Below are 11,225 nucleotides of genomic sequence, written 5' to 3' on the forward strand. Positions count from 1 at the left end.
AACCTTTTGGTTAGTAGCCTGAGCTTATAACCACTGCTCCACGTGGTAACATATCAACAAAAACTCTTTAAGCCAATCATTGTAAAGATCCTGCTTTTGTTATCCCCCCTTTGACAATGATGTATTAATGAATAACCAATCAGAATATTGAAGCCTCCTTCCCTTCTTTGTTTCAGCCCTATAAAATTGTCTTTGAAATTGCTGTGCCTAAGATTTTGTGATGTCATTTTCATGGGCCACCTTGTTCCCAGTTTAAACTGATTTCAAATCCTTAATAAACCTCCTTCCATTTATTTTCAGACGGTGAGTTTCCTCTACAGCAGCGTGTGGATTTGAACTCCTACTTGCTGAAGTCAGACCTTAACAAATACTTGAGAAAAGAATGAATGATTTAGTAGATGCTCTCACTGGAGATTTTTCTAAAATGGCCGGAGCCTCTGTTGGATCCCGACATTGGCCCTAGGAGACTGGCTTTTGTTACACTAAACAAACCTGACCAGGCATGGAGACTTTAACCATGAGTGAGAAATTTCTCCAGCGGCTTCTGGCTACAAAATGCAGAACTAAGAGAAAGGTTTGCAAGTCGCTAGGATGTTGGAAGCTGAGCCACTGCTATGTCCAATACCAGCAGGGTCCTCCATGGTGGACAGGTTTTCAAGGAGCTTCCAGGCTAAGACAGACTACGAAGAAAGGCCTGGCGATCTACTTCTGAAAAACCAGCCAGTGAAAACCCTATGGATCACAACAGAACACTGTCAAATATAGTGCGGGAACATGAGCCCCCAGGTTGGAATGCACTCAAGATAGCGGCAGAAACAGCGGATCCAGCATACAAACGCAGCGAGGTGCTGCAGCACCAGGCAGTTTCCCTCTTTTGTGCATGCGGTCAACACGAGTGGGAGCCAACTTCATAGCGACTACCAACAAAGCTCTCTCTGGAAAGTAAAAAGTAGCAACAGGTTTCCAGATGCTTCCACAAGTGGAAGCCTTATTGGGAAATACAGCAGTCATTGGCCAGTCACCCACTCTGGGGTAGGGGTTTGCTTACTGTTTTGCTCCCTGCCTGAGATGCGGGGGGGGGGGGGGTGTCTCTCAATATTTATGGACTGAATTAATTCCAGGCTTGAATTTTCAATTCTAAAAACCGCATGAAAACTGGGGCCTTGCCTCTGGACCCTCAGAAGTCGTCTTCATTTGTGTGGCACCTCCAGCAAACTTAAGGGGGGCTTTGTTTACATCGGTTCAGACGGCCTGCGTTCCCTTTAAAACCACTTCTCATTCTTGCAGTATTACAGGTTTTTAAAGACCAACCGTTAGGGCTTCCGAAAAAAAAGACCTTCAGGCGACTGAGAGCGTGGTGACAGGAGTCCTGCAAACAGGCACGGGGATCCAGCCTTCTTCCTCCCGCCGGCCGCCTGGAACAACCTCTGAGCCGAGTCTATGAAGACGCGCGGCTCTGTTCTGTCCATACGCTGCTCTGGGCTCTCAAAAAGCATATTTTTGAGAATACAAAAAGAGACTTCCCGTGGCCCGTACGGGGATCGAACCCGCGACCTTGGCGTTATTAGCACCACGCTCTAACCAACTGAGCTAACCGGCCACCCGGCGTCTGCTCTTCGCCACAGAACCTACCAGGATCGTCACGCCTCCGTGCTGCGTCCCGGCGCTTCCCCCACTGTCGTCCCCGTTGGCTGGACGCAGAAACTGAGACCCGCGGGGCTTCCGGGGGAAGGGAGCCGCTTCCTACAGCGAGTCGAGGGTTTTTGCAGGAAAAATGCAAATTGTTAAGTAGGAGGCTTAGCTCGGGAGTAAAACTGTTTTCCAAGATTCCAACTGAGTGCTGTTTTTTATCTCCGAGAATTCTCGCAGCGTGGAAACAGCTTGCAACAAAAGCCTTTACCAAGGTTAAGTAAAGCTTAGAAAATACAAAAAACCGGAGAAAGGACAGAGGAACCACCGAATTCCCCACCACCCAATAATAGCGGCCGCAGGAGTCTTTTCACTGTATAGGGTAGATAGTAAAATATAGATATTTGCTAAAAACAAAATGTAATTTTTAATCTTTTTTTTTTTAACTTAATATTCTCTCGTAACCATACCCCCAAAACCATACCCCCAAGCAGTCGCAAATGGTTCCGTTGTGTTTCATTAAGTGGATACGCCATGATTTCCCTCTCCTTCCTTCTTTCCTCCGTGTCTGGCAAAAGTCTTTATTTTGCCCTCTTGGTTAACTTTTAAATTATGGAAATTATATCATTATTTTGCATAACGCGATTAACAGAAAAACCCAATCCATATTCAAGTTGTTTCTCCATCACGAGCATGTGGATGGACACGTGGACCGATTGCAGATTTTACGCTTAGAAATACTACGATAACTGCGAAGATTTTGCGCATCCCACGTTACTTCTTGAGGGTTCGTTCACGCAACGTCTATTTATTGAGCATCAACCACGTGCCAGGTTGCTTCTAAGCGTAGAGCTGGACAGAGGGACTGAACTACCGACTCAAGTGCTCGGAAACCCTGGTGGCCTAGTGGCTAAGAGCTATGGCTGCTAACCAAGAGGTCTGCAGTTTGAGTCCATCAGGCGCTCCTTGGAAACCTGCCCGTTCTACTCTGCCTTATAGGGTCGCTATGAGTCGGAATGGACTCCAAGGCAACGGATTTAGCGTGGTTTGGTTTGGTTTAGTGCTATGACCCCGGTAAACGCTCTTGAGTCTCGACGTTTCCTCTTTCCCTGCCTTTGCGGGGTGGAAGTGGAGGAGGTGGCCAATCAAAGTTGGTTGAAAGAAGCCAGGTTAGTTCACCGCCTGCATGGAGGCGGATCTGGAGTGAGCAAGGCCAGGCCCACACTGCCCAAGGCGCAGTGACTGAGCAGAGTCGGCAGGGGGCAGCGCAGAGGCTTGCAAAGGAGTAAGACATTTTTTGGTGTCTCTTCTAGGGCTTGAGCATCTCACCCCACAGAGGAGGCAGCTAGGGATCCGAGGGGCCAGAGGTCTTACTGGCAGAGCCAGACTTAAAACTCCGGATCTCTCCCGCCACTTCTCACCGCTTCTCACAGCTTTTCCAAGACAAACCCTATAGTTCAGCCTTTGAGTTAGAAAAGAACAATTATACATTATCAGAATTAAATGGCACAAAATTGTATCTTTGGTTTTTAAATGTCTGCAGGGGGGTGGGGGTTGCGGGCAGCTGCTTTGGGTTTTTAATCAGCAGTTATTTTTTTAGACTGAACTTACGAAATGTGTCATTTTGTTTATAAATTGGAATCTTTGGTATGAAAATAAAAAACATACACTTTTATTTATTCTCTGATTAAAATTTTAATTGCTGTTGTCAGTTTGATCCCATGTAGATAGTTCTTGAAAGAGCACAATGCTCAAGGCAGACATTCTTTACTAATTAAGCTAAAGTATTGTTTGGTTTTAAGAAGATGTGAGAGGATATTTTTGGTTTAAGGTTCAAAGATTATTTTAGGGCAGTCGCTTTAGGGGTTCATCCAGCTTCCATGGCTCCATAAAGTATGGATTCCCTGAAACTTTGAAATACTGTTCTGCATTTTCCCCCTTTTGATCAGGATTCATCTATAGAATCTATGATCAAAATGTTCATTAATGGTTGCTGGGCACCATTCAGTTCTTCTGATCTCATGGCAAAGGAGGCAGTTGTTCATGGAGGCAATTAGCCAAACATTCCATTTCTTTCTGCTCCTGACTCTATTTCTTCCTCCGTTGCTCCGAGTAAATAGAGACCAGTTGGTGTACCTTGGACGGCTGTTTGCAAGCTGTTAAGACCCCAGTCACTACTCAATGAACTAGGAGAAGCACTAAACACAATATTAGGCCTATTAACTGTGATGTCCAACGAAACCATGACTCTAAACTTTCAAACCAAGAAACCAAATCCCACGAGGTGTTTGCTTGTACATAAGCAGCCTCAGCAGCTGCTCTTTTGTTCTTGTAAATATATCTGCCACACAACTTTTTACAGGAGTACAACTTATTGACAGCAATTACACTGATCAGCTGTACCCGTAAGGAGTGCGATTTTTCCCCTCATTGTAACACATTTCTCTTTCATAAAACTTTTTTCTCCTACTTTTGGTTTGCTTATTTTTCTATTTCTGTAGTCACTGACCCTCTGACGGAAATCCTGGTGGTGTAGTGGTTAAGCGCTACGGGTGCTAACCAAGAGGTCGACAGTTTGAATTCGCCAGGTGCTCCTTGGAAACTCTATGGGGCTGTTCTACCCTGTCCTATAGGGTCGCTATGAGTTGGAATCAACACGACGACAGTGGGTTTGGTTTTTGGGTTTGGACCCTCTAACGGCATCATGAAACTCCACTAAATATAATAAAACGCATGACAGGGTATGTCAGTTCCTTTTTATTTGGATGCATCCTTCCAGAACCCTCTACCCTCCTGCTCCAATCTGGACTGGTTGTTGGACAGACAGGTTACACCACTCACCCTGGGTTGCCCTTCACCACCAACCTTCCCCTACCATGTTTCCACTTTTCTGTTTTGTGTCCCAATCCCAGGTTTTTGCCTTTCTCGGTTTACCCTTTGTTTGGGTTCTGGACATCCAGCAGTGGCTTCCCAAGAAAGAATGTCTTCATTTCTTAGGTCTACCTAAACAAAATCACACATACTGGGTGGCTTTAATGAACAGAAATTTACTGTCTCACATTTCTGGAGGCTCGAAGCCCAGATCGGAGTGTCAGCTGTGTTGATTTCTATTCCCTGCCTGTCTCCTACCTTCTGGTGGAATTTCTTGGCTTGCAGTAATGTCTGCCTCTGTTGTCACGTGGCCGCTCTTCTAACTCTCATGTCTTTTATAAGACAGCACTTGGATGAGATTAGGACTCTTCCTACTCCAATGTGAACTCTTGTTAACTGATAAGATCTTCAAAGATTCTGTTTCCACACAAGGTCACCTTCACAGGCACCAAAAGTCAGGACTTCAACATATCTTTTTAGGGGAAACAATTTAATTCAGAACACACGGGAAGTAAATGTTCTGAGTCTTTGCAAGTCTGAACATATCTTTCTTTTGCCCTCACCCTTGGTTGATAATTGGCTGTGTGGAGGATTTTAGGACAGAAGTCACTGTCTCTCAGTACTTGGAGGCTGGCTGCCCTGTCTTCTCTGCCCATCGTTGCTGCTGAGAAGACCAATGCCATGCAGGGACCCAGTCCTCTGGACATAACCTGTTCTTCAACATTTTTAGGAACTCCTCAGTATCCCTGTTGCTCTGAAATTTCAGGAGATGTTCCTTTATGCGGGTCTTTTTTATTCATGTATCCCACGTGCCTAGAACAGTGCCTGGCACATAGTAGGTATTCAATAAATATTTGTTAAATGACTTTTAAATTCATTGTGCTGGGTACTCTGTGAGCTTTCTCGATCTGGAAACACACCCTTCCATTCTGGCAGCGTTTCTGGGACTATTTCTTTAATAATCTCTTTCCGTAGTCTCTGTTTTCTTTTTCTGGAACATTCTTCATCAGGGGTCAGAGCTCCTGGATTGATTCTCTAAATTTTCTTCTCTTTTCTGTGGTTCACGTCTACCATGTCTTTTGTCTATCTCTTGAATAATTTCCTTGAATTATCCCCCAACTGTCTTTTTACATTTTTTTTTTTTTTTTAATTTTCTCTCAAGGCCCTGGCTGCACACAGAGGAGACAGCAAAAGACTTACAATGTGGAAGCTGATTTCCTGCCAGTCAAGTCTGGGGAAAAAAGGGAAGAAAGAGGGAAAGAGAGCAGGAGTGAATTTTTTTATTTTTTATTTTTATTTTTATTGTGCTTTAAGTAAAAGTTTACAAATCAAGTCAGTCTCTCATACAAAAATTTATATACACCTTGCCATACACTCCTAGTTGCTCTCCCCCTAATGAGACAGCACACTCCTTCTTTCCACCCTGTATTCCCCATGTCCATTTAGCCAGCTTCTGTCCCCCTCTGCCTTCTTATCTCCCCTCCAGACAGGAGCTGCCCACATAGTCTCATGTGTCCACTTGAGCCAAAAAAGCTTGCTCCTCACCAGTATGATTTTCTATCTTATAGTCCAGTCCAATCCCTGTCTGAAGAGTTGGCTTTGAGAATGGTTCCAGTCTTTGGCTAACACAAGGTCCGGGGGCCATGACCTCCAGGGTCAGTCCAGTCTCAGACCGTTAAGTCTGGTCTTTTTATAAGAGTTTGGGGTCTGCATCCCACTGCTCTCCTGCTCCCTCAGGGATTCTCTGTTGTGTTCCCTGTCAGGATGGTCATTGGTTGTAGCCGGGTACCCTCTAGTTCTTCTGGTCTCAGGCTGATGTAGTCTCTGAATTATGTGGCCCTTTCTGTCTCTTGGGCTCATAATTACCTCGTGTCTTTGGTGTTCTTCATTCTCCTTTGCTCCAGGTGGGTTGAGACCAATTGATACATCTTAGATGGCCACTTGCTAGCGTTTAAGACCGCAGACGCCAAGGAGTGAAATGTTTTATTGTACAATATTTACTCTGTCGAAGCTGTTAAAAGACACAAAAGAAAAACAGACAAACAGAAGGATTTTTCAGATGTTGCTTCTGATTTGCTACAACAAACCAGTTGGTTCCAGGCACTTTACAAAAATGTCCTTCCTTAAGGTGTGTACACTGACTACAGAGCTTCTTTGTCCCTTTTGCATGTGACACAGGTGCAACAGAGAGCCAGAAGGGAGCAGGGATCTGGATGCCAAAGGCTTGGTTCTGAGCCCAGGGTGACTGCCAGCAAGTGAAATGACCTTGGCAAAGCGCTTTACCTCTCTGCGTCTCTAACAACAGACCACATAGCTTCTGCAACTCGCTTTAGCCAAGCTTTTCTCTCATCTGCCTGTTTAATTCTTCCCTGTCAAGGGTTAACTACTACCCATCTGTCAGTTTGTCATACTGTGGTGCCTTGCCTGTTGTTACGTTGCTGGAAGCTGTGCCACCAGCATGTCAAATACCAGCAGGGCCAATGTCGTGGATTGAATTTTGTCCCCCAGAAATGTGTGCCCACTTAGCTAGGCCATGATTCCCAGTATTGTGTGGTTGTCCTCCATTTTGTGATCTGACGTGATTTTCCTCCTATGTGTTGTAAATCCTAGTCTCTGCCTGTGGTTAAAGAGGCAAGATTAGGTTGTATTAGAGAGAATCAGGTTATACCCTTGACTTGAAGTAAGCGGGATTTTCCCTGGAGTGTGGTCTGCATCACCTCTTATCTTATAAGAGATAAAAGGAGACAGAATCAAGCATAGAAACAAACAAAAAAACCCAAAAAAACCATTGCCCTGGAGTCAACTGCAACTCATAGTGACCCTGTATGACAGAGTGGAGCTGCCCCACAGGGTTTCCAAGGTGCAGCTAATGGATTCAAACTGCCAACCTTTTGGTTAGCAGCCAAATGCTTCACCACTGCATCACCAGAGCCCCAAGGAGAGAGACAGGGAGCTTATTACCACCAAGCAACAACAGCCAGGAGCAGAGCACGTCCTTTGGACCCAGGGTCCCTGCTCTGTGAAAACTCCTAGACCAGGGGAAGATTGATGACAAGGACCTTCCCCCGGAGCCAACAGAGAGAGAAAGCCTTCCCCTGGAGCTGGCTTTGGACTTTGGAGCTGAATTTGGACTTCTAGCCTCCTAAATGGTGAGAAAATACCTTTCTGTTTGTTAAAGCCATCCACTTGTGGTATTTCTGTTATGGCAGCACTAGATGACTAAGACAGTCACCCACAGCAGACAGGTTTCAGTGGAACTTCCAGAGTAAGACAGACCAGGAAGAAAGGCCTGATGATCTACTTCCAAAAATTAGCCAATGAAAACCCTATGGATCATAACTGAATATTGTCTGATATAGTGCTGGGAGATGAGCCTCCTAGGTTGGAAGGCACTCAAAATACACAGTGGCCATAACAATGGACTCAAGCATACCAACAATGGTGAAGATGGCACAGGACCAGGCAACATTTGTTTTTTGCACATGGGGTAGCCATGAATTGGACCAACTGGACAGCAACTAACAACAACAGTCAAAGGTTAAAGTTTGTCCTGAATTCTCAGTAGTCATTTAAAATCTGGCCCAACCCGCATCAGAGAGGAAAGACAGAGTAGGTGATGGGCTTCTTGGTTATTCAACAAATATTAATATTTACCAAGTACTTGCTCTGTGCCAGGTTCTGTGCTGGACTCTGAGCAAAAATCAACCAGCATTTACACAGTGCTTCACAGACATTTCCTTTAATCTTCACTACAGCCCTTTGGAGGAGTCCTGGGGTGGTGCAAACGGTTAAATGTACTCTGTTCCTAACAGAAAGGTTAGAGGATTGAGTCCACCGAGGGGTGCCTCTGAAGAAAGGCCTGATGATCTACTTCCAAAAAATCAATCATTGAAAACCTAATGGAGCCCAGTTCCACTCTGATGTGCATGAGGTCACTAGGAGTCAGAATGGACTTGATGGCAGCTGGTTTACCTGGTACAGCCATGTGGAGTGAGTACTGTTATTCTCACCTCACAGAACAGAGAAAACATTGGTCCTGTCACTTGGTTGGGGCTACCCCTACCAATTTAAGAGCTGAATTTTAACCTTTTCTGCTCTCTCCCTCTCTCTTTTTGGTTTTATTTTGCTTTAGGTGAAAGTTTACAGCTCAGATTAGCTTCTCATTCAAAAATTTATACACATGTTGTTTTATGACATTGGTTGTAATCCATACAATGTGACAGCACTACCTCCCTTTCCACTCTGGTTCCCTGTGTCCGTTCACCCAATTCCTGTCCATTCCCACTTTGTTTTTGGGCAAGAGTTACCCATTTTGTCTTCTATATTTGATTGAACTAAGAAGTACATTCCTTATATGTGTTATTGTTTGTTTTATGTTGCATTGTTGTTGTTAGGTGCCATCGAGTCAGTTCTGACTCATTGCGACGCTATGTACAACAGAAAGAAACACTGCCCAATTGTGTGCCACCCTCACAATCGTTGCTGTGCTTGAGCCCATTGTTGCAGCCACTGTGTCAATCCATCTTGTTGAGGGTCTTCCTCTTTTTCGCTGACATTCTACCAAGCATGATGTCCTTCTCCAGGAACTGGCCCTTCCTGATAACATGTCCAAAATATCTGAGTAGAAGTCTCATCATCCTTGCTTCTAAGGAACATTCAGTCTGTGCTTCTTCCAAGACAGACTTGTTCATTCTTTTACAAATCCACAGTATATTCAATATTCTTTGCCATCACCACAACTCAAAGACATCAATTCTTCTTCGGTCTTCCTTATTCATTGCTATAGGCCTGTTTAATCTTTGTCCGAAAAGTGGGTCCGGGAGTGGCTTCAGCTCTGAGTTAGCAAAGTGTCCAGGAGCCCTGATGGCACAGTGGTTAAGCACTCAGCTGCTCAGTAAAAGTTTGGTGGTTTGAACCCTCTAGCTAGTCCACAGGAGAAAGATGTGGCAGTCTGCATCTGTCAAGATTGCAGCCTTGGAAACCCTATGGGGTAGTTCTACTTTGTCCTATAGGGTCACTATGAGTTGGAATCGACTTAATGGCAATGGGTTTTTTTCACTTAAAAAAAAAAATCTAACTGTATTATCCCAAGTGCCTTTTTCTCAGAGATGAGCAGATTTTCTCTCTACTCCAAGAGTCATGGATTGAATTGTGTCCCCCCAAAAATATGTGTATCATATCATGATTTCCGGTATTGTATAATTGTTTACCATTTTGTCATTTGATGAGATTTTCCTATGTGTTGTAAATCCTATCACTGTGATGGATTACTGGCAGTTATATTGATGAGATCTACAAGATTAGATAGTGTTTTAAGCTGGCCTCATTAGAGAGATAAAAGAGAGAAGTGAGCAGAGAGACAGGGGACCTCATACCACCAAGAAAGCAGCACCAGGAGCAGAGTGCATCCTTTGGACCCAGGGTTCCTGCATGGAAAAGCTCCTAGTTCAGGGGAAGGTTGATGAGAAGGACCTTCCTCCAGAGCTAACAGAGAGAGAAAGCCTTCCCCTGGAGCTAGCACCCTGAATTTGGAATTCTAGCCTACTCTTTATTAAAGCTATCCACTTATGGTATTTCTGTTATAGCAGCACCAGATGACTAAGACACTGAGGTTTACCTGTTTTTGACGTCTGCTCTCAACCACGATCTCTTTCATAGGGCTTGGTTAACTACTCGTCTTTGTGTCAATTTGAATTGTCGATTGTCTTCTCACTCCCTCTTCATTTCATATCCCTGGCCGAGCTTCCACTGACATCTATTATTTTCTAAAATGAATCTAATTTCCAATATCTTTAGATAGATTTGCATTTTACCCTCCTCACCAGTGAAACATCTGTCATACCTCATTTTTCTTTCTAACTTCGATTTCCTTGTCTGAACATTAATTAAGATGCTCAGCAGAACAGTAATACCCGAGAGGAACCAAATGCTGCTTAGAATAATCAATTATATGAGACCAAAAGGGCAACATTTGCCCAAAAGCAAAGATAAGAAGGCAGGAAGGGGTAGAAAATCAGGAAGAAAGGAAAGAGGGAGCCTAGGGCAGAGATGGGGAGAATGCTGACATATTGTGGGGAATGAAGCCACATGGAACACTTTATGTACGAACTATCCAATGGAAAACTAATATGCTCTGTAAACGTTCACCTAATGTACAAAAAAAAAAAAAAAAAAAGAGAGAGATGCTCAGCAGAAGGTAACAATAGCAACCTCTGAGGCTTCCTGCCAAGCATAGCCTCATGGCTGATTCCATGGACCTTGGGAAATCGGGAAGTGCTAATGTAAGGATAAGGGATGAACTGTCTGAGGAAGTTTTAGAATGACTCAAAAAGTCCAAGAGGTTGTAATTAGATAGTGTTCATGCTGAGGGTTAAACTTGAACTCTAAGATGCAGCTTGGTCCTATGGGTGCACATGTAAAGCAGCGGTTAAGTAAGCACTTGGCTATTGACTGAAGGGTCAGCAGTTCGAACCCACCAGCAGCTCTGAGGGAGAAAGATGTGGCAGTCTGCTTCCATAAAGATTACAGCCTCTGAAACTGTATAGGGGAGTCCTACTCTGTCCTATAAAGTTGAGATGACAGTGGATAGTCCACACAGCATGATGCTTTCAAGGTCCATCTGTGTCGTAGCATGTATCACAACTTCATTTCTCTTGATGGCTGAGTAACACTCTATGCGTCACATTTTGTCTATCGGTTCATCTGCGGATGGACATTTTGACAGC

The 11,225-nt window shown here is 44.3% G+C and overlaps 1 non-coding gene across 1 annotated transcript; it reads right to left on the reverse strand.

Annotated features, from left to right (window-relative positions):
• Window positions 1–1,526: 1,526 nt before the first annotated feature.
• Window positions 1,527–1,600, reverse strand: TRNAI-AAU (transfer RNA isoleucine (anticodon AAU)). The gene has a single exon. It is a non-coding gene; the product is annotated as a tRNA-Ile (tRNA).
• Between the last annotated feature and the right edge of the window lie 9,625 nt (window positions 1,601–11,225).

The sequence above is a fragment of the Loxodonta africana genome, chromosome 10 (genome assembly GCF_030014295.1).
Source record: "Loxodonta africana isolate mLoxAfr1 chromosome 10, mLoxAfr1.hap2, whole genome shotgun sequence".
Taxonomy (NCBI): Eukaryota; Metazoa; Chordata; class Mammalia; order Proboscidea; family Elephantidae; genus Loxodonta; species Loxodonta africana.